The 23,723-nt window shown below is 42.2% G+C and overlaps 1 protein-coding gene across 1 annotated transcript in view; it reads left to right on the top strand.

The window, feature by feature from the left end:
• GPR85 (G protein-coupled receptor 85) overlaps positions 1 to 19,864 on the top strand; it is a 43,909-nt gene extending 24,045 nt beyond the window's left edge. The window contains exon 3 of the transcript XR_003998520.1: positions 19,408 to 19,864. The gene's annotated coding sequence lies outside the window, so the exon portion shown is untranslated. The remainder of the gene's footprint in view (positions 1 to 19,407) is intronic.
• Positions 19,865 to 23,723: the final 3,859 nt, after the last annotated feature.

Genomic DNA, 23,723 nt, shown 5'->3' with positions numbered 1-23,723 from the left:
ACACACTTTCTTTTAGAAGGGGAAAATTATCTCAGCCAATGATGATATATTCTGCTGTCTGTTGAAAAGTTGAAGAGTGGATGCTTTGTATGCTCTTGTATCCTTGAAAGAGGACTGCCATCTTCCCTGCCCAGCCCAGCACTACCTGAGCAGCAATTATATTTGTATTTGCTTTTACATCTTTTGCATGAGTGTGAGAGGGAGATGGTTTGCAGTTTTGTTTTGTTTTATGAAGAGTAAAAATATGCCTATCTAGGGCACTAACTCTCGGGGTAAGTGATGGTGTGTGCATTTGCACATTTCTGTAAACTTCTGCTCTCTAACATATACACAAGCCCTACTTCTGAGACAATGGTATTGTGCCTTTCCTTACCTCACAACCATTCCCTGTGAAGGCTCCTCAGCTTTGGGAGGACGCTGGTAGGAGAGCATAAGGATCAGAAATACATACGTAGCTGCTGGGTTATGTTTCATGGTAATTACTGGGTGGGGCACCCAGAGGAGTCTGTTTGGTTCGCTGTAATTTAATAATCAGTCAAAGGACACCTAGCGCTCCTTTTGATGGGATGAGTATATACATGAAAAGAAAACACCAAAAAGAAAAAAATTCTATAGGTTTTCAGTTTACGCACTCTGCCATAACTGCAGCCCTATGGCCATAACATAACGACTGACCTAATAAAACAAAGTTTCACTGAGACGTAATCGCTTGCAACTTTTGGTTCCAATTCTGTACTTGCTACTCAGTAAAGAATGCAAGATCTTTGTATTTCAAAATAAATAAATAAAATTGTTCAGGCTTTCCCATCCACTAGTCCTCAGTGAGGGCTAGCCACAGAAGGACTTTAAAAGTTCAGCCATTTCTTAATTTATTTTTGTGCAAAGATAGTCTGTTGATTTATATTCACTGTTGTGCAAGTGTGTGTGTGTGTACACGCAAACAGCTAAAGGGACTTAGCTCAAACTTTCCAAAATAATTCAGTTTAGCTGAGATGGTAGGTTTGAGTCCAAAAGGAGGACATATTATGAGTAAGTAAAAACAGTTGTAATGAAAGGAGAGGGGCGAGCTTACCTACAACTTGTTAATGTCTAATCTGTAAGTGATATTTTGGGCTCTATTGTGAGTCCTCCTGCTCCCCTAACTGGATGCCTAAGTGGGTGTAAGGGGTACTTACATTGCCAGAGTCTGTGAGGGGGGTTCGGGGAATGGCACCACCTAGCTGTCCTTCCCCGTCCTGCACAGATTTGTGAGGAATGGCAGAGCACAGGGGGAAGCAGAAATTACACTCTGCTTCCTGCTTTGTTTCTTGCTAAGCCATGCCATCTGCGGTCTTATTCCACAAGCATTGTTAGGTCACAAAGCAGCTTTTTCAAATGGCATTTTTGAACGTTTTCATAGAAAATGTTTCTGAGTCAGTAATTATCTCTGGAATTTCAGTGAATCGTTTCTATTTTTGCTAAGCACAATGAAAAGTGTGATTAAATAAGTGCAGAAGTTTGTCCCTTTCTGCACTTCAGTGTAGGGAACTTCCTGGGGGTTAAATGATAGAATCCCTCCTCACCCTCCCCAGCCTCCCACATTGCAGTCGCTCTTGTATTCCAGCTCATAGGCACGCGCCACAGCTCTGCATAAGTGGGATCCAGTGACCCTTCCCAACAGCCCATTCTTATTCAGGGGTGAGATGAAACCAAGCTATCAAGACCTCACTGCCCAGCTGATCTGCCTTTGTTCCTTCCCCCATGAGGCACGTCACAGGGTGTAAATGGCAATGTGATCTTTGCTTAGTTCTTTCGTGCTCGGGGGAATTTCATCTATTTTGAATGTCTCATGTTAAAAGCTCTCGCCACATAAGTCATCTCCACTCATAATAAGAAATTAATTTGTCAGGAAGAAGAGAGTATCACAAAAGAGTAGCTGGCCCATAGTGAGTCACAGAACTGAAAGACTAACTGATAAACACAATCATGGTCAGGCAAGGCAGTGTGGTCCAGAGCTGATAAAATTCTTTAGACAGCAATTAAGTACATGCTGATACAATAATTATTATTAAGACATTTCATTTAAAGGTTCAAAAGCTTGAAGAAATTGATTTCCCCTTTTGACATTTCCTTTACACTGATACCTTCCCTCCATGCAAGATCGGTTTGGCTAACAGGGACACTTTGAGTGATATTGACATCTCTTAAACCATGCCATCTAAGGACAAATACTAACTGCTAAATAATTTACTACTTTAAAGCTCAGAAGAGACAATTACTTCCAAGTCAAACTAACTACAATGGAAACAAACCTCCTGTTCTAAAATAACACATGTAATGCATTAAACATTGGCACTGGCACTCTGGTGTTGTCAGAGTTAGCAAGTATGGAACTATACAGAGTCCAGGCAACTGACGGAGGAAGTGAATCAAGCTAAACCAAATTAAGGCCACTTCAGTTCTGAATGAGAGTGACCACTCAGGAGTTTAGTGCAATCTAACTGATCAACTTTAAATTCATACTTTTACTTAATTCAGATTAATTTTCTCAAGTGTCTCCAGGTAGGCAAGCCTAGAGTGTCTAGAAACAGGCTATTACTATGGGATGTTACTATTTTTTAACAAACTATAATGAAGTATAATTGACATAGGTGCAGCATCACTTCTTTTTTTACACAGTTGTGTTAAAAAGTCATTTGATATGACCTCATTGAAATTATTGGCAAAACTCCCATTGATTTCAAAGGAACCATAAAGCCCATTGATTTCACCCATAAAGCCTGACTTTAAAAAATGCTGAGTGTTGGCTACAGCTATAGTTGCAGGTGCCCAACACATCTGTAAACTGTGTCTATACGGCCCTATATAGCCTTCGTGGAATTCTGTCAGCCTTATCTTTATCTTCTGGGATTTATACTCTGTCTGAGTTCCTATTATTATGATTAATTTGTAGAACCGTCGAGCCTCAAAAAGTTTATACTCTAATAAGACACAAGACAATACATTCATACAGATGGATACACAGGAGGGTACAAGGAAACAGTGAGATAATATGGGTCAGCATGATAGGCAGTGGTCTCAGCACACCAGCAGCCTAGGCTGTCAAGGTATGAACCCCCACTCTGAACCTTAGCGTCCAAAAGATGGGGTACCTGCATGAACCCCCCTAAGCTTAATTACTAGCTTAGAAATGGTAGAGCTGCCACCACCCAAAAATATAGTGTTTTGGGGCACTTTCTGGCCCCCAAACCCTTCCCTGGGGACCCCAAGACCCAAAGCCCCTTGGGTCTCAAAACAAAGGGAAATAAACCATTCCCCTCTTCTCTTCCTCCCAGATCCTCCCTTCCCTGGGTTACACTAGGAGATCGCTGTGATTCAAGTCCTTGAATCTTAAAAAAGAGAGGAAATCAACCTTTCCCCGCTTCTTCACTCCCCCTCCCAGACTCTCCCTGAGAGAGAGACAGTGATACTAACACAGAGAGAAATCAGGTTTTTCCTCCCCGCCTTCTCTCCTTTCTCCCACCAATTCCCTGGTGAGTGCAGACTCCCTCCCCTTGGGTCTCACACAAGAATAAAAAAACAATCAGGTTCTTAAAAAGGAAAACTTTTAATAAAAGAAAGAAAAAGTAAAATTTGTCTCTGTAAAATCAAGATGGAAAATGTTACAGGGTCTTTCAGCTTATAGACACTAGAGAGAATCCTCCCCCCAGCACAAATACAAGTTGCAGCAAACAGAGATACAATCCTTCCAGCAAAATACACATTTGCAAAATAAGAAAACAATTAAAAGACTAAACCGCCTTTCTAACTGTTACTTACTAAATTGAACAGAAGAGGCTGTTTCAGAAACTGGAGATATCTGCTTACATGTCTGGTCCCTCTCAGAACCCAGAGAAAACAAAGAAAAAACCCAGAAAGCACAAACAAAGGCTTCCCTCCACCGAGATTTGAAAGTATCTTGTCTCCTGATTGGTCCTCTAGTCAGGTGTTCCAGGTTTACTGCTAGTTAACCCTTTACAGGAAAAAGAGACATTAAGCCTTAACCATCTGTTTATGACATAGGCATTGTCAACTTTTTTTGTAGGCCTCATGGCAAAGGAGAGTTTTAAATTGGGTGGATAATAAGACTCCTCCCAGGCACAAGGGGCAACATGGGAGACAGCACAAAGGTTCTTGTTTGAAAATTTAACCAGTGGGCGATAGAGGCTGGTATCATGGGCCAGCCAGAGGCAGAACTCAACATCTCAATACTAAATGAGTGATGATAGGTAGGGTAGGGATGCGCTGTGAAGATCCTTGAAAGTGAAGACAAGCAGCTGAAGTTGGATGCAATACAGAAGGGGGAGCCAGTAGCAGAATGAGGGGAGCAGAGCTGATGGGTGATGCTGAAAGGGACCAGGTGATGGTTGGAGAGATTAGAGAAAGAGAGAGTAGTGCTTTGTGAAGACCAAGCCAAGTGGTCTTATCGTAAGACTCTTGTGGTAAGTGGGTGAGTTGCCCCAGAGCTGCAGGTTGAATGAAGAGGTGATGGAGACGAAAGGTGAAGAGGAAGATGCAGCTAACAGGTCAGATGGGTTATCAACATGGAAGTTGAAATCACCAGGGGTGAGTGGGGGAGATTGTGAGAAGAGAAAGAGAGAGAGCCAGGAGTCAAAGTCAGAGAGGAAGGCTGATGGGGAGGAGTTGGGTGGATGGTAGAGTATAGCAACATGGACGGGTTGAGGAGAGAAGAATGTTTTACAAAAGAGGAGGAAGAATGGGAAGGAGGACGAGGAAGGGTTGGAACCATCAGGAATGGGAGAAAAGAAGCCCCACACCTCCACCATGGACTGGGAAGTGTGAGAGAAGGAGAGGCCTCTGGAGGGGGGGCACAGCTGCCGAAGCAGTGATGGACAAAGGAATCAAGGTCTCTATGGGAGCCAGAAGATCTAGGGAGAGAGAGATGAAGAGATTGTGGCTGACTGAAATCTTTTTAAATGGTAGTGAGTGTTCCAGAGACAGCCCAGGAGAAGTAGACGAAGGAAGGTGGGGGATGGGTGTGACATTAGGAATTGTGGACTTAGAGATACTGGTGGGCACAGGTGGAGGGAGTAGGTGGAGGGAGGGTCAGAGAAGAGGATGAGAATGCAGATGTAGGATCAGGATTGGGGCTGGCAAGAGCAGTGAGGAGAGGGACAGAGGAACTGGAAGAGATGGCAGGAACTGTTGAGAGGTGAGGATGGGGATGCGGAAATGGAGCCAATGGGAAATGGAGGAGGACAGATGCTGTGGTGCAGACAAAGGGTACGGTGAGAGCCATTGGGGAAGGGCAGGAGGCCAAGATAGAAAAAAAAATCATCCGAGTTTGAAAAATGCTCGGGGTGGGGGGCAGGGAAAGACACTGGGACAGGAGTGGCTTCCCCGTGCTTGTAGCAACTCTTCTTCTCAGGCAGCTAGAGTGTGTTGTCTCAGGAAGGGGGAAGAAGGTGGCCAGGAGGGTGACTGGGAGACTCCTGGACAGGAGCGGCTCGACAGCACTTGAAGCTGCTCCCCCTGCTAGTTCTATATTTGACCTCAGGAGTTTTGGGGATTCAAGGAAGACAGGATTGGACCCATTATTTACTTTTACTTTTTTCATTTATTACAGCAGGGAATGATATTTCTGTTCTTTTTTGATGTGGTCTGAACACTAGTCTACCGACAAACTACATGTTCTCGGATAGGTGTTCCTATATATTTAGAAGGAGTTGGGCCTGTAATTTTGATACATTTCAAAGTGAATGATAGCTTTTCAGGACAGTGAAAATGCTATGCATTTTTGGTGCAGTTTGAAAACACCTTGGCGTTATATTATCATTATTTCATATAACAGCAGCGGTATGGTCCAGTGAACTGATCACTGGGATGGAAGCCAGCAACTCCTGGATTCCAATTGCCGCTTTGCTACTGACCTAATTTTCAGTGTGACCTTGGACACATCACTTAGGCTATTTTTGCAGCTGTCCACTAATTTTAGGCATCTCAGCTTTTGGTTCCCAACATGAGTCACTCAGTACCCAATTCTCAGGAGAGCAGAGCACCCATAACTCCTGGTTAAGTTAATGGGATCTGCAAGTATTCATCACTAGGGCTGGATAAAAATCTCCTGTTGAAATTATTTTCCAAACTGTCTGCTTTTCATGAAAAAATTCAGCTTTTCAAAACCCTTTTCAGATTTGTTTTTTTTGGACTAAAAGTCAAAATTTTCTATGAAGAAAACCAGATTTTCCAACCAGCTCTGCTCACCACCTCTGAAAAATCAGGCCCTAGGGTGCTTCAAGTTTGGCATCCAAAAAATGAGTGGACCCTTCTAAAAAAATTTGGTTTTAGACATTTTTTTAATCTCAGTTTGCCAAATATGTGAAATTGGGATAATAAAACTTATTTTACATGGGTGATCTGAGAATTTATTAGCTAATGTTTGTAAAACTCTGAAAATAAGAAGTAATGGAGTTTATTAGTAAAATATTACAGCAACCTCATTAAGGTTGTCAAAGAACTGAAATGAATGTATTGCTTACTCATCTGTCCTATCATAATTGAACAACAGTTGAATTCCTGACCTCTGGGATAATACAAGTTTTTGCAGTTAATAAAAACTGATATATCTGCATAACAAAAGCTCTTGGAGTAGAAGTGCTTTTTTAAAAGAACAGGCAAAAAGCACTTCTGAGAGCTAAAGACAGAATTGATCCATGGTGAAATGTCCAAATATAAAAATATCTCTCATGGAAAAATAAAAAATAATACTTCAGTGGCACCACAGATTTCCAGCACATTTAATAAAGCCTTTCTCTAGCCTGAAGAAAGGTGGCCGCAGTTGAAATGGCTGAAATAGAGATACTGCCTCCATCAAAATGAGCCGATCCTGAGGGTTGAATAAATAATCTGCATGATTTAAAATATTAAAAGCCTTTTTCAGGTTTCCAGATGTGCTTGCAAAAATGCAAACTGGCAGTTACATATAGTTTAGGCAGAGTCATCTGGACAATTCCATATCTGGAATATTGTTGTAAATAAAAGCAAGTATCAATACCTGATTTTTAAAAAAATATATAAATATTCCTAGGAGTTATGCTCTCAGACATTTTAATATTTGAAGCAAGATCATCATGATATTCTATTAAGAGCCAGACCTGCAAAAAAATGTAGATATTTATAGATAATGGGCCAAATGCAATTACTCAGTTTTGAGTCTGCCCTTACTCAGGCTTCTCTCTGAGATCCTCATCTCAGTAAGGTCTGAGTGAAATCTGAATGGAGGCTGAACAATCATTCTCCCTTTGTGCATGTACCTGAAATCTTCTGGGCATGCAGAACAGTGAATCATCTGACTCTGCAGCAACATCCCCTTCTGCCCTGAGGGCAGAATCCTCTTCAGGTCAGGAGTGTGAAGGAGGACCAGTAGCAGAGACCAGCAATGAGAACTCTGACTAGAAAGTAATGCAGTTCTAAGCTGTATTAGCTTTCCTGCAGATCTCTGCATGTAATGAAAGCCCTTGTCAGGGGTGGGGGGATGTTCTGGTGGGGGGAAGACACTCTGGCACAGAGGCTCTTGGAGAGGTGCTGCCAGGCAGCAGACGAGAGCTGCAAGGGACCACAGAGCTGGTGTGGATGGCCCTAATCTCCCGTGGATCTTCAAGATCCATGTGCATTTTAGAGGTTCCACAAAGTTTAGGGGATGGACCTACTACTTCTCAAATGGAAGAATTTGAATGAAATTCTGTCAGAATGAGCTTGCAGTGTTTTGCTGACCTTGTGCCTCCTCTCAAAGGTCTTACTATAGGAGGACTTCAAGATTTGGCCAACAGGTGGACTCTTGTCTCTGTAAGAGTTTGCAAGGACTGGTCCTTACTCTAAGTGATTATGCTAGATTCCATGGATTCTGCCAGCGCCTGCCACAGAACCCAGGTTTCAGTTCACTTGCACCAGAGTGTGCACCAGGAGTCGGGTTCAATGGCACAAGCTGACTACAGTCCCCACTGCTCCAGGGGAGCTAGTCTGGCTGGCTCATCCCGCAGCGTGGGCAGAACCAGCCAGGTGAGGACCATACTTGAGGGAGATGAGTGATTCAACAGCTCTCCCGTACAGCCATTGCCAGCCTGCTCCTACAGAACCTTAGTTCGAGTGAAAGCTGCCTTCCTCTGGCAGAGCTTCCAAGGGAGGAGGGTGACAGCAGTGCCTCCTGTCCTAGGGATGAGTTCCTCCTTCTCTGCTCACCATGCAGCAAAAGCAGGGAGATCAATATTGCACCCCATTAGTTCTGCAAGGTGAATCTAGCACGTTTTTACCATAAGCAGGGAGTTTCTTTACTGGATTAAATTAAAAATCAATTAATTTCAGTGACCTCATCAACTTTCGACAAACCTTGAAAGTAATTTTATGTGCATGAGCAAGTCAGTTTGTTTGTTGCAAGGACCCAGTCAAGAAATGTATGTAACCAAGGCCATTGTGGACCATTTAAGCAGGTCTGCATGAGAATCAATAGCATTCATCCTCCTCATGCTGGAAAGGCAAATCCCACAGAACCAAAGCTTTCAGCACAACACTGCCCTCTGGAGCATTGTGAGTCACTCTCCTCATATACCAAACAAAGGAAATAAGAGGGGGAAATACAAGCAAAAGGCCTTGATCTCTGCTGTCAGAATGAATAGCACAGTAAGACAAGTAATGCAAACAAATTCTGCAGAAGCTCTGGAAATATAAAGACATTCATCCAAGCCACGCATACTGACAAATGTATTTCAGCACTGTCTGAGGAGAAGCGTGAACTTGGGCATTTTGGATGCTGGAAAGAGGAACCTGAAGCAACATCAGTGCTTTTTAATTTGGCTTAAAGGTCTTTTGGCAGAAAACTAACATAGCAAAATCAAAGCCCAATCCGAAGGGAAAAAAAAAAATTGTTCTCCCAAGCCCAGTTTAGATGCAGCCCTTTTACAGCAATGTATCTCTTCACATTTTGATAGTGTGTGTGTCAACTCAAAGATGATATGTTAGCTTGTGCCAGTGAGAGCTTCCCAAAATAAACCTCATCAACAAAGCATTAAATAATAATATCACCTTCTCCCTGAAGTTTAGGTATTCTCTGTGATGTACTTATGAACACTTTTTAAAAGGAACATAAATTATTGATTCTCTTTCTATCAAATCTGTCTAAGCAGTGAAGTACATATAGATTGCAGCCCAGTTCTAAGATGTATTAAGGAATAAGCCACAGCTGCAAACAGAAGTCATGCAGTTATTAAGATCATGCAAATTTCTTGTGCTTATTAAAAGCCTGATCCTGCAAACAGTACCATGAGCAGTAATACTGACTACAATAGGGTGTCAGTAGCGCTGCTCCCAGTGGCTGACACCACACTCAGGCAATGGTGCTGGAACTAGGGGTGCTCCCACACCCCCGGGCTTTAAGTAGTAATAACAAACACCAACTACGTGGTTTACGTGGTTTCCATCATCAGCACCCCTACTAGAAAAATTGTTCCTGCACCCTTGCACTCAGGCCAGGTCATTGGTATAACTACACCACTCAGGGCTGTGAGAAATCCACACTTCTGACTGACATAGTTACACTGACCTAACCCCTGATGTAGACAGAGCTTCTCCCATTGATAGAGCTACCACCTCTTACAGAGGTGGATTCACTACGCCATCAGGAGAAGCTCTCCCATTGGTGTAGGTCTTCACTAAAGTGCTACAGCAGCACAACTGCACGACTGCAGCTTTTTCAATGTAGACCTGCGCTCAGTAATAAGCGTGTGAAGCATTGGGTCCTAGGATATGAAACTACATCAGAATATCTGTTTCCTCTTCAAACATTTGTATATTAATTATTAGGGGAATAAAACATTATAAATAGATATTAGCTGCCACCGGGAGGAAACAAAAGCCCAAATAATGGCTTGCGAAGAAATGGCAGGATGACTTTGCTCTTAGCTCAGTTGAAACAGAGATCCTCGGAGGACTACCAAGCTAAAGGAGATGCATAACAATAAACAGAAAGGCTAAAGAGATGATGCATCAGCTTCTTACAGAAAAAAAAAATCATTCTGGCGAGAAGAAGAAAACTCTATCCTGAGCAATGCACTTTAGTGCTGATCCTGTGCCCAATGGGGTTTTCCATAGGTTTCTGAGGGCCCTGGATGAGACCCTAAGATACCTGTATGATGAAAGGAAGCAGACAAATGTTTTTACCTCGTGAGATTGAGACAAAAATAACATACTCCCATAGTTTTAAATGGGACCAGGATTTTACCCACTGTGGTGATGTTTCTAAGGCTTAAAAATCAAATGAAAGTAATTAAAAAAACAAAAGCAATTGTCATTCAGGTAGTTTTGTGGGAGGAAAGAAGAAAGATCATAATGCTCCTCTGAGATTTCGGCTTAGAAATAGAAGAGTGGAAGCAAAATACAAAGGACTCATCAGAGCATCATGTGCTTCACCTCTCCCCACTGACATCCTGCATGGTGGGAGAGGGGCACAAGTGGTATAGAGTTGACTATGCTGACATCCCTATGGGAGTTGCATGGCTGCTTGATAGAGCTGAGGTAGTGTAAAGCAACAGTGCTCCAAAATATGAATATGCCCCTTTGCTTTGACAACAGTGTAGACAAGGCCTGTGCCTTTCTGGTATTGAGATGCTCAGAACTTTCTTCTAACAGCAGTATTGTTTTGGGGTCAGTCTCACCAAAATGAGCTGTTCAACAATCACATCAGCTGGAATGTATTCCATGGGATTTAACTACGTAGTTATCTCTTTGGCTATGCTTTTAATTTATTTTTGTTAGCTTGATATAATTGTACTATTATTGTTGTGAAGTACAGACAGCTGGCTGAATGGAGTGCTATGTAAACCACAGGAGAAAAATGTACATATCCCCTGGGCCTTTGGGAACATGTGAGGCCCTGCAGAATGGGTTGACCGTCCCAGGAAAAAGGATCATCCCCTGCTCATGGTCAAAAGGAAAAGAGTGCTCATGGTAGAGCTGCTGGAGTTGGGTTGCTCAGCTGCTGCAGGGGCAGACAGAAGAGACGACAGTGCATGGGAATGTATTGTTTACTCATAATGTTGCAACTCATTTATTGGGTTAGTTCTGCACCCTCGCTGAGGGAATCACTTCAGTCTTAGGGGCTGTATTGATCCATACTCTCACTTCCAAAGGAGAGGTGTGGGCTTCTGATCCCAGCTAGCAGGGCTCTCCTCTCTCTTTTGGTATCTCCCTCTGTCTTGTTCTTTCTTTCTTTCTTTCTTTCTTTCTTTCATGAAAAATCGTGCAGAGAGGTAGGTGGGGGGGGGCTCCTGTGACTAATCTCCAATCTTGAGAATGGGTGCATGCTGACACATTCTTCTGTCGCCTCCAGCTTATTGTTTGAGGAGGATATTTTCACCGTTCTGGTTCAATAAATCAGTACATACTTCCTGCACTTTAGAACTAGGTGCCTGTAACAGCTGAATAGCCTCGTTTTTTGCAAATATGCAACAACCCATTCAGCCAAAGGCAATACATACTACACTGTAGGATACATACAGGAACAGGATGACCTTGACCAGCTATGTTCAGGCAATTCAATATCTGGCCTTGTCTACACTGTGACAGCAGTGCTTTTCACAGTATTTCAGCACTGAACTCAAAAGTGCAGCAGCTTGCAAACGGGGGGAAAATAGGAACTCTAAACCAAACTTTTTCATATTAAATAAGCTTCAGCTGAGGTTTGATTTGCAATTTGGGCAATGGTTCAGACTGACTCTCACTTTGGCTGAAGCCGCTTGCCTGTCTCCCATCATTAGTGTGGAAGTGTCAAATACAAAAGGTAGAAATTTGCAATGCAACAATCCATGGCAACACAATCACGCCTTTCTTCCTGGTATTTCCTTTGCAGGCCATCTTGCAATCAGTGCAAGCTGGATGGAATTTTTGAGCACTAAGTAGCAGCAGGTGCAATGATTTCACACAATAACTGACCTATTGCAACATGCCACCAGTGCAGTGTCCCTTCCCTAACTGTGGTCCGTTTTGGAAGAAGATTAACCTGGCTATATTTTATTTTCTGATTCATTAAATATAACAGCAATACTGGCAAAAATTCCAGCTGATGAGAAAGGTTTGGACTCCAGAAGAGAAAGTTGTCACAACATAGGATACTGTAGCCTTATCTAATTTAATTACAGCTCGTGACTTTTGAATGGAGATATTAGATGGCAAAAGCAAAGACCAGTTCATAACTTTGAGGAGATGTCTGCACTTAAAATACTGCATTGGCGTAAGTGCACCAATGCCACTGCACTGCTGTAGCACTTAAGGGAAGACAGTCCTATACCTAGAGGCTGTGTACATGGGGATGAGGTTGTTATAGCTACATCACTCAGGGGTGTGGATTTTTCATGGATATAAATCTGTAGAGTAGACCTGGCCTCAGCCAACAGGGCTGTCCCAGTTCCCAACCAAACTATTATAGAATCAAATAGCCAGGCCCTCTTTTGGGAAAGCTTTTTAATCCCTCATTTAAAACCTTCATTATTCTAAATGCTGAGCAGTCTGAAGGAGGAGCAAATGGATCGCCCTGTTCATGGCTCCATTGCAATAAATCAGGATGACTCCCTGAAGCACAAGGGCTCAAGTGTCTGCTGTTACTGGCCCATCCAATTTTAAAACATCTGTTGTTCCCAGTTAAGTATTCCGTTTAGTCCACTTGACACTGAACTAGGTTGGTCTGCAGTGGCAGTTAGCCTCGTCTGGTTACTGCTTAGATATTTACTTCATTGTTTTAATATATTTTCTTTTTAGACATAATTTTCTTTTTCTTTATATAGGGCCTTTTGTTGTAAAAGATTTCAAAGTGCCTTACAAACTATTAATTTACACCTATACAGCTTTGGAGCTGAAAGAGAGGATGGTGCATTGGTTTGAATTGGGATGAAGGAGACTTGAGTTCCATTTCCAGCTGTGCCACAGACTTCCTGTGTGACCCTGGGTAACTTGCATAGTCTCTCTCTGCCTCAGTTCCCCATATCTTAAAAAAAAAAAAAAGCACATTTCCTCATTTATGCTACAGCTTTGCACTCATGGAGCTGGAGCAATGGTTAAAACCAGGGCTAATTCCAAGTCGAGACTAAGCCTAAGGCCAATATTTTCAAACTCCAACTGGGCTCCTAAAAAGGGAGGCATCCAAAATCAGAGGCCACTTCTGAAAAATTTGGCCTAAATATCAAAGGTAAGATTTGGCCCAGAAGCAGTTTCGGAAGCATAGACATTGATATTGGCTGTAAATGGCAAGTCAAATACAAACTTTTCACCTCATTGTGCAGCTCTGACATTTGTTGATGCCCTTCACCCCTTGTGAAAACCCCTGCACTACTGGTCTGGAGTTTAACCCACATAATGGGAATCATTTAGCCGACAGCACTTTTAACTCCTCTATAAACAGCTTTTGATGACTGAAATACATTTTTTTGGTACTGACATAAATTTGTTTCCAGTAAAAGGCGCAGGGTTTGAAGCAGACAAAACTTATGCTTTTAATTTCTTATCTAAATAACTTGGGATTGTCTACTATAAATTATTTAATATCCAACCAGGCTGGGAAAGAACAAATTCTATTTGGGAGGTGACAGCAGGGGAGAGAGAACAGATCTGAAGAAAAACAGATTCTATTAGTAATGATTCCAACATGGAGCATTTCTGCTTAAGCCATAAGAAGAATAGTTTTAAATGTATTGTTTACTCGTATCTATCTTAAAGACAGTCACTTATAAATTCATTTAATTTGAATTCCTACATGGCCTCTGCAAATAAAAAGAATGAATAACCAAATGGAAAATGTTCTTGCTAACTCCCAGCTCTAAACGTGATTCATTATTGAAAACATTACCATTAAAAATGAATTATTTCTACAGAGAAAATAGAAGAGAGAATTTTTTACAGGCATCCATACTACACAGCTCAGGAAAATTGAATTTCTACTCCAACTTGCATGCCTGTGTAACATATCCTCAGCCATAAAAATACAGACATCACATTGCCATCTATACTTCACTGTACCCTTTGATTTTTATTTAAAGTGATTTAGTGATGTTGTATTACACTACTGGTGGCTACAGACTCAAGCTCAATAGAGTTACCTCTGCCACTTGTTTCAGATCTACAGCTTCTAGGAACACATGAAGATCAAGGAAAGTAATGCATACAGTCATAAGAACAATGTCTAATATCTTTTTATCAATTTCATTAAAGTTACCAACAAAGTTGTGAACATCCGAGCATAGATAAATCCTACATATATCCAAATTAAAGCTATATTCATACTCACATCCTCCTAGATAGTATTAGGGTTTGAGAGGGCTCACATGGATTGATCACCAGTAGAGGGCTGGTTCCTGCTGGAGTTTTCCTGTAGGGAGCTCAATTTTCCCAATCTGGCCATCCTTTTATAATGTGATTATGTCTATACCTCATATCCTGTGCATGTGCATGAAAGTGTCAACTCTCTTTCTCCTTATTTATATTGTATCTTCCAAGAATATTGGGGTACACCATTTTCAATAGGTTATGTAAAGTTCCTTTTATTCTCATTAGCATTGACACACAACCTGTATCCTGTGGTTAAGGCACATGTTAGAAAAAATGTGCCTCTAAACCATTTTGTGATCTAAAATTAATCTTAAGGTAAATTTTATGCAATACCACCCATTGGTATATCTTTTCCCGTAATCTTATCGTATCAGGTTATTCTTCGGTCACTTACTTATGTCAAGCATTTCTTAACTCTAAGACCTAATACAGCTAAGCTAAAATCATAAAAGCCTCAGCCTGTAGGCCTTGCATTTCAGCCCCACTTACTTAGATACCTAATACATAATTATCTCTTTTAATTACTAATCAAACTTATACTTTTGTAATCCTAACATTACACAACACACAATAAATGAATGATAAAATAATCAGCTACAGCTCACGTGCAAAATGGGGATAGAACCCAAGACATTTGACTTCAAAATATAAGCTTCTATTTATTGCTTAATCTAAAGAAAATTCTCCTGTTTGACTATAGTCAGCTCTAATTTGTCACTGCAACTACAGAGCCACAGAAGTTCGCAGGCCTCACAGCTGCAAAAGCTGCTCCAAATTATGAGCAGAATTACTTCCATAGAGATAGCCACTTAATGAGAGTTTTGGCCTTACATTGTTATCTAAATCTACCTCTGGCCCAAGAATAGAGTCTATGAGAGCACTGCTCAATTTCCTTATAGAGAAATCTGACCTTCAGTGGGTACATCTAACTTGCTCGTTGCTACCTTTGATGTCCTACCTGAAGATGAGTTCTTATTTGGCTGACTACAACTTGTCAGTCAAGAAGACCTGAGGAAGAGCTCTGTGTAGCTCATAAGCTTGTCTCTTTCAGCAATAGTCCTATAAAAGATATTACCTCACCCACCTTGTCTCTCTATAAGTCAGGGAAGAATTCTTAAAGGAGCCACAGAGATGAACTGGAGCAGGAACTCTCAGTCAGGGAGAGGGGAAGCCACCTCATACCACAGTAGATCTTCCCTACCTGCCCACACAAGGCAGAAATTCTGATTAGAGAAGAGGAGGGACCATGGCCACCTTCTATTAAGGATATTGCCCCAACAGTGATAGAGAGTGGATACAAATATTATAGGCATCTTTTAGAAAGACTGGTTATAAAACAGATACTGGTTAAATTATTTAACAAGTTACCTGTACTAGGGTTTTCACTGTTCTTTGGATTTGTAACCTTAACTAAAATACAGACTTGGAGAATTATGATAAATCAAAATAGCTTCTAAAGCAGATAAGAACGTAAAGATGATTAGATGATAGTGTTCACAATGTCAGAACTGAGCTCAGCATGAGATGTTACAATTCTCAAGAGATGGTAAATCAGTTCAATTCAAGGTGTCATCACAATCTTGTAGTCTGATAATTTTAGTACTAACATAGAACCATGGATACTTACATATAGACCCTATTTACTTCCAGTTAAGGTTATGGGCCTGTGGAATTATTCAACTTCTCTTATCAGTTCAACCAAAAAATTCTAAATAGAATTTAAAATTTAGACAAGTTACTTAATTTTCAAGCACTGTCCATTTGCTTCAAAATTACCCCTTCCCAATGCAATTCTCATAGCCACACTTTGCCACATATACACACAAGACTAGCACATAATAAACTCAAAATATAACGCACAGGTAATTATTGTGACGTTATTCTAATGTCTCTGAATTTCACCAGTACTATAAGCTTTTATGCCACTTTGTTGAAAGGTTCAGAGAGTGGTAAAATCTTTAGTTTACAAGCCAATTCAAAGCTTCTTCCTATTTTTATCTAGGAAGCTGTAGATTCTCTTGGCCACAGAATCTGTGTGAGTTCTAGATCAAACTCTTTGAAACATTGAGGATTTCTTTTTCTTGTTGCTGTACAGAAGCACAGTTTCCTGTTACAAATAGTACTAAGTTTAGTTAGTGTAATGAATTTTATCCAGCATCAGCAATCTTAACTGAGTCAGTGTAACTTCTAGGCAACTAAGACCAAATTTGTTAGTGAAATACAAGTACACATCATACATTTTAGTCACTCAGTGGGGTTTTAACTCAAGTACAAACTCTTTGAGAAGCATTTATCTTAACATAACCATATTGTCAGGTAGATAAACAGTACATGTACAAAAGTCATTTTTCTATGATCAGTTGGAATTGGCATGAAGGTAGCTTCTCCAGCTTTAGTGACTGGTTTCTTGTGATGAAGTTCATTACAGTGATTCACTCAGGGTGTTATCACACCTGTTTTCCTCTTCTGTTTCTGGATTTCAAGGGGTCTCCCTCAATAGGACTTTAAAAGACAGAGTAAATAGTAAACGGTTAAGTTGTTACCAAGCAGAGAGCACTCTCGCTGCCAGGCAATGAGAGTTCCACTCAGCCTCTCTCATCCCAACAATTGGCTTCTGGGAGCAACATGTTGAACAACACAGGGCATTTTATACAGTTTCTGCTGGGCTGTATGGCCTGGTTCCTCTTCTTGGCAAAGCTGATGTGGACCAATCAGAAAGTGACCCATGCTTCTGGCAAAGAATTGAAAGGTCCAACCAGGATATGAGTTGTGTCACTTCTGATCACCCAATAAGAAAATGAGGTGTATCCTTTACGGCTTCTTGAACTTTGCCTGGCCTCTATGCAATTTGCATCAGCACTTTCAGTTTCTGCAGAAATGTCCATTTTGAAGTTAGAACAGTGTCTTTGTGTAACGTGTCTTCACACTCCTTGATGGGTTTGTCCTTGTTTAGTAGTTCAGCACTGTAATTTGACTTATTTGCTTGGTCAATCACCAACAGGAGATAGCAGTTAATGAAATTACACAAAACAGCCATACACCCAGCTACATTTGTACCAATACTTGATTATACCCTACAGTTCGGTGATAAAGTTACTAGGATCACTTCATTTGCAAAACTCTCTCTATGCAACTGCCAGTCATACAGATAATGAGCCCTTATGTTGCTTTAGGCCTTATAACATCACCACAAAGATTGACACTTCACATTGGCTTCTCAACATTCCATTTGAATGTATCAGCTTTTAAAATACCAAACAAATACTTTGTACACATACTTTGTTATATATTAGTTATATGTCTTATTGATCGCATTTCTGTTTAAAATAGAAAGCATGGTCCTAACTATTTGCAATATTTTGTTATCTCATTGCCTAGGCAATGAAAGTTCTTCAAACTAAAGGGATCTGTTAGTGAATGCTTTAGATAGCTTCAATTTTCTGACATAGTTTCATAAATCTTAATTGGCACCTTTTATATTTATTTTATCTAATAGCATATATCTTATACTATATTAAATATTATAGCTTGATCTACTCCAGGGGTCGGCAACCTTTCAGATGTGGTGGGCCGAGTGTTCATTTATTCACTCTAATTTAAGGTTTTGCGTGCCAGTAATACATTTTAATATTTTTAGAAGGTCTCTTCCTATAAGTTTATAATATATAACTAAACTACTGTTGTATGTAAAGTAAATAACGTTTTTAAAATATTTAAGAAGCTTCATTTAAAATTAAATTAAAATGCAGAGTCCTCCAGAGCAGTGGCCAGGACCTGGGCAGCGTGAGTGCCACTGAAAATCAGCTCGCGTGCCACCTTCGGCATGCATGCCATAGGTTGCCTGCCCGATCTACTCTATCTGTCTTACAAATTTGTAGGCATAAAGCATATTGTTATGATTTGGGTAATTTGTTATGGGTTGAGTTAAAATTGCATTGAGACTGGTAGGTGTGAATTTATCCTTCAGTTCACATATCTGTAAGCATAAGCCCCACCTAATGTGAAAGCTGTGTGTGAACATACCCAGGAGAGAAAGCATACAGAGAACGCTCACAGAAACTGAGGTCAGACAAGAATAAACAGCATCAGAGAGGTACCTTGAAGGAACAGCTAAAAAGCATGTGGTTGACCCTGGAAGAAACCCAGGGAAAGGTTCTTGGGTCAGGGTACAGACTGAAAATCTTTGGTGAAAATCTTGAAGATGTGAGGAAAAGAAGCTGTTTCTGCTATTTGATTCCTTCTGCCTTCAGAGACACAGGACTTTGTACATTTTTTTAAAAATAAACAAAATTGTATCAAATAAATACCTGAGTGCAGTCAATTTCTGTAGATAGAGGGACAGACCTAGAACACGGAGTAACACCTACATTAATTCCCCAACCCTATCCCCGAGCAGCTCTTGGGTACATGAATGGATGTCTTGGGGACGGGGGCAAAATTAGGGGACGATTGTTTCGCTTGTGGCCCTGGCCAGCCTGCCCTCTGAACAAATTGCTCTAGTGCACAGCTGGATTATGTGCCCAGAAGGCCATATATGTTTATTTTTTACTATGACCCTCAGATGCCATGACTCCTCCATAGAGATCTCAGGGACATTTTCCTGGAGGTAATCTCCAATCCTCTGCCAAAGGTTTCTTAGGAGGGCTGCTTTGTTTCTTCCCCCTGGATAGGAAACATTGCCAGGCCACTCAGCAATTACTTCAGCAGGCAGCATAGCAGCACACAGGGCAGCAGCATACGGTCCCAGTCTGAAGCCCCATGCAAGCAGGAACTGGAAGTTAACCTCAGCAGTGAGATATCAGCTGCAATCACCCCTGCTCGCCTGCCGCCTGTGGAAAATAGTGCCAGTATTCAGGACAGTTGCCCTGTGTGCTGGTTCTGATACTGCATGGCTACCCCTCCTCTTTGTCCCAACTCACCCCTCCCCCACCAGGCCATGCCCACCATGGCTGGGGCCACCACCATGTGAGTGCCAAGTGGAAGTGAGAAAGATTTGCTAGTTACTTGTTTGGCTCCAGGGTGTAAGTTATAACACCTCCGTCTACTCTATTGTTTCTCTAGCAGCTGCAGATGTGCCCTTGAAGATCTCCCACACATTGGCTTAGCACGTCTCTCAGATAAGGAAAGGAAAGTGGAAGAGAAAAGCAGACAAGCTCAAAGAGATGCTGCAGTCATCTGGTGCTTTGGATTGTGAGCAGAGAGCATGGAGGGAGGCAATCAGTGAGAAATTGTGGAGGGATAGTCACGACAGGAAAGAGGCACAGGAACAGAGGATAGCACTGCTCAAGGAGCAAATAGAAATGCTGCGGTCCCTGACTGAAATTCAGGGTGAACACATCCATACACGCCTCCCCCTGCAATCCATACAGAAGTGCCTTCGTGCGTGAATTTCCAGTTCCTTCCCCTTTAAAGATATTTTCCTTGTGGATTTTCTGTTCCTTCCCCTTTAAAGATACTTTCCCCTGTATGTATGACATTTAGGTTACCAATACATGAATATGTTTGCATGAATGTGGAATAAAACTGAACTTTTGGGAACTGAATGAATCTTTATTTTTCTCCAACATATGGGGACTACTGCTAACTTCAGAGACAGTACCAATAGGTGCATTTGCAGTGTTATAGTAGCACACACAGTAATCATTACAAGGTTCATACTATGGTAAAAAAAAAAAAAAAGAATAGCTAAACACATTACAGCAACACACGTTACTGTGGTCTTTCAAAGCCTCCCTGATCTGAATAGCTCCCCACTGAGCCACTCTTACAGCCCTGGTATCTGGCTGCTCAAAAGTAGCAGACTCCACCTCCACGCTCCACCCTGGGCAAAACTTCTCACCCTTTGATTCACATATATTATGAAGGTCATAGCAGACCACTATAATCATAAGGATATTTTCCTCACTGAGTTCTAACCTGCTGAGGAGACAGCTCCAGTGCCCTTTAAGCAGCCAGGCAAATTCAACAGTAATCCTGCACCTGCTTAACCTGCTGTTAAAATGTTCCTTGGTGCTGCCAAGGTGGCCAGTTAAGACTTCATGCACCATGGGAGCCAGGGGTAGGCTGGGTCTCCCAGGTTCACTACTGGCATTTCCACATCCCCAGTGGTAATCCTCTGGTCTGGAAAGAAAGTCCCCCCTTGAAGCTTTCTGAATAGGCCTGTGTTTGTAAAGATACGTGTGTCATGCACCTTCCCTGACCAGTCCATGTTGATGTCGGTGAAACAACCTCAGTGATCCACTAGCACTTGGTGAAACAACCTCGATGATCCACTAACGCTTGCAAAACCATAGAAAAGTAGCCCTTTCTGCTGATGTGCTCTGTCATTGGGGAAGAGGGGTGGGATATCTCAGTGGTTTGAGCATTAGCCTGCTAAACCCAGGGTTATGAGTTCAGTTCTTAAGGGAGGCCATTTGGGGAACTGGGGTAAAAATCTGGGGGAATGGTCCTGCTTTGAGCAGGGGGTTGGACTAGATGACCTCCTGAGGTCCCTTCCAACCCCATGATTCTATGTAAGATGGTCTGGGGTGAAAATGGGGTATGTGTACCATCTATCACCCCATCACAGTTAGGGAATCCCATTTGCTGCAAAATCCATCCACTATTCCACACACAGTGCCCAGAATCACAGTCCTTCAAAGCAGGAGGCAATTAATGGCCTTGCAACACTCCTGTTGGATTTCCCCACTCCAAACTGATTCACAACTAGTCAATAGGAGTCTGGCATTGCAAGCTTCCGCACAGTGATTGCCCTGCACTGTCAGTAATTCTCTCATTTTGGTGTCCCTGCTCCAGAGGGCTAGGGTGAGTGCTGCAAACAGTTCTAAGAAAGTGGTTCTGCGCACCAGAAAGTGCTGCAGCCACTGATCATCATCCTATACCTGTATAACAATGTGATCCCACCACTCAGTGCATGTTTCTTGAACCCAGAACCAATGGTCCCCCATGTGCAGCTGCTTTGTGAATGCCAACAGCAATCTTGAATTGTTTCCATCCATGGCACACAGCAAGCCAGACACCATGGTGTCATGATCATCAGAGTTGCAACTCATATAATACTGCATGATTCGGTGCGTTGTGTTCATAACGTTCATCACAATACTGGAGAGCAGTGCAGTATCCAGAGATGGTAGACGGGCAGTTTACAGGAGCTGTTGAAAAGTGGTGCAAAATATACTAGGAAGACCATGGAATGTTGGGACAGAGAAAGCTTCATCATGGGCACTGAGTCTGCCCCTAAGAGGCACTGCAAACCCTTCCCAGAACACCCTGCAGCAGATGGTAACCAGTTGCACAGTGGGATAGTTACCTACAATACACTGCTCTCTGTGTCAATGCAAGAACTGCTAATGTGGACATGCTCTGCTGACACAAGGAGTGTAGTGCTAATGTGGACATGCACCAGCCCTTTAATTACAGTGGTGGCTGTATATTGACATAACTTAAGTCAGCTTAAGTTTGTAGTGTAAACATGCCCTAAGTCTTGTGCATGGGGAGGCCCAGAAAAATATTCTTGCATATGGCCCTCGATGCGGTAGCACTGTCTCTGCTAACATGTCACATATGGGTCATTTTTCTGCTTTCCTCACCCCAAGTGCAAATTGTGTTGGGATTTTTTTATTAATTAACTATATAGATTGGCTACATGTTGACATTAGTAAAGGCAAGGCTCTGACGCAGGGGTGGGCAAACTAGGCCACATCTGTCCCATCAGACCATTTAATATAGCCCTCAGCTCCTGCCGGGAAATGGGGTCAGCGGGTTGCCCCCTCCAGTGCTCCAGCTGGGGAGCGGGGTTGGAGGCTTGCTCTGCTCTGCACGGCTCCCAGGAAGCAGCTGGCATGACTCCCCCTCCAGCTCCTACATATGTAGAGACGTGGCCAGGCAGCTGCGTGCGCTGTCCACGAGCGCCGTCCGCACAGCTCCCATTGGCCACAGTTCCCAGCCAATAGGAGCGCAGAGGTGGTACCTGCAGACGGGGCAGTGCGCAGAACCTCCTAGCCGTGCCTCAGAGCCAGAGGGGGGACATGTTTCCAGAAGCTGTTTTCAGTAAGTGATGCCAGGAGCCTAAACCCTTGAGCCCCCCACACCATGCTCTAATCCCCTGCCACAGCCCTGATCCAGCTCCCACCCTCCGAACTCCTTGATCCCATCCCTCTTGTACCACAAGCCCCTCATCCCCAGCCCCACCCAGACCCCGCACTCCCAGCCAGAGCCATCACCCCCCTGTCACCCAACCGCCTGCCCCATCCCTGATCCCCCTCCCACCTCTGAACCCATTGGTCCCAGCCCAGAGCCTGACCCCCAACCCCCCACCCCGACCCCCTAACCTGAAGCCCCCTCCTGCACACTGAACTCCTCATTTCTGGCCTCAACTCAGAGCTCACACTCCCAACGGGAGCCCTCATCCTCTACCCTCAATTCTGTGAGCATTCATGGTCTGCCATACAATTTCCATACCCTAATGTGGCCCTTGGGCCAAAAAGTTTGCCCACCCCTGCTCTGACGCCTTTTATTTTGAAAATAATTTGCTATGAGGTGGATAGATTAAACATAAATCTCCATGATTCCCTGCTGCAGTATCATTCCATTTGACCTTGTTTAGCAAGCATTGCCTATGAAATACCAGTATTATATATAACCCTATGAACTCGTTTCGGGAACATTTTGTTTAAAATAGCTGGGAAGTTTCTTTCATTCTCTCCTACAAATGGGTAAGAAGAAATCTTATTAAAAGTAATGCAAATTGCTGTCATTAACAAGATAATCCTATTTGGCCTACATAGAGTTCATGTTTTTCTTTACCAGAACAATATCAATACTTGCTTCTTTCAGTAATACAGATGTACAGGTGCCAGAATAGACTTTATTGATAAATATCACAACATTGTCTTTTTATTTTTATACCAACCTTGAGATTACCATACTTTTAAGCAAATCAGCGATATATGCTAGAATCAGCCTCACATCCCTCTGGCAGTGTAACTACAATTAATTCCTTTATTTTGTAGTAGAGGTTGTTGGTGAGAGCTAAAGATGAGAAGTAACAGGACTCTGCTGCTCCAGGCAAGTGGTCTGCCACTGACCTAAGGAAGCTTGCACGTATTTATTATACTTCACAATGTATTACCTTAATAATATGCTGTTGTACTTCACAATGGACAGTCATTCCAGCTGAGCTATATTGTCCGTGGTGGATTTGTAGCAGATTCTGTGACAAAATAATATGTTCTAAAACAGTGATTAGGTGAAAATGGCATAAATGAAATTTGAAAGCCTGGCACCCAATAATCTCAATTCACAGTCCTCAAAATGTCACTCTGTCCTTTCTGAAAGTAATATAACCATCACATTGACTTATTCTGCATCTACTAATG

Source organism: Gopherus evgoodei, chromosome 1, assembly GCF_007399415.2.
Source record: "Gopherus evgoodei ecotype Sinaloan lineage chromosome 1, rGopEvg1_v1.p, whole genome shotgun sequence".
Lineage (NCBI taxonomy): Eukaryota > Metazoa > Chordata > Testudines > Testudinidae > Gopherus > Gopherus evgoodei.
Note: the sequence above shows the minus strand (reverse complement) of the source record. Positions and strands in the feature narration are given on the sequence as shown.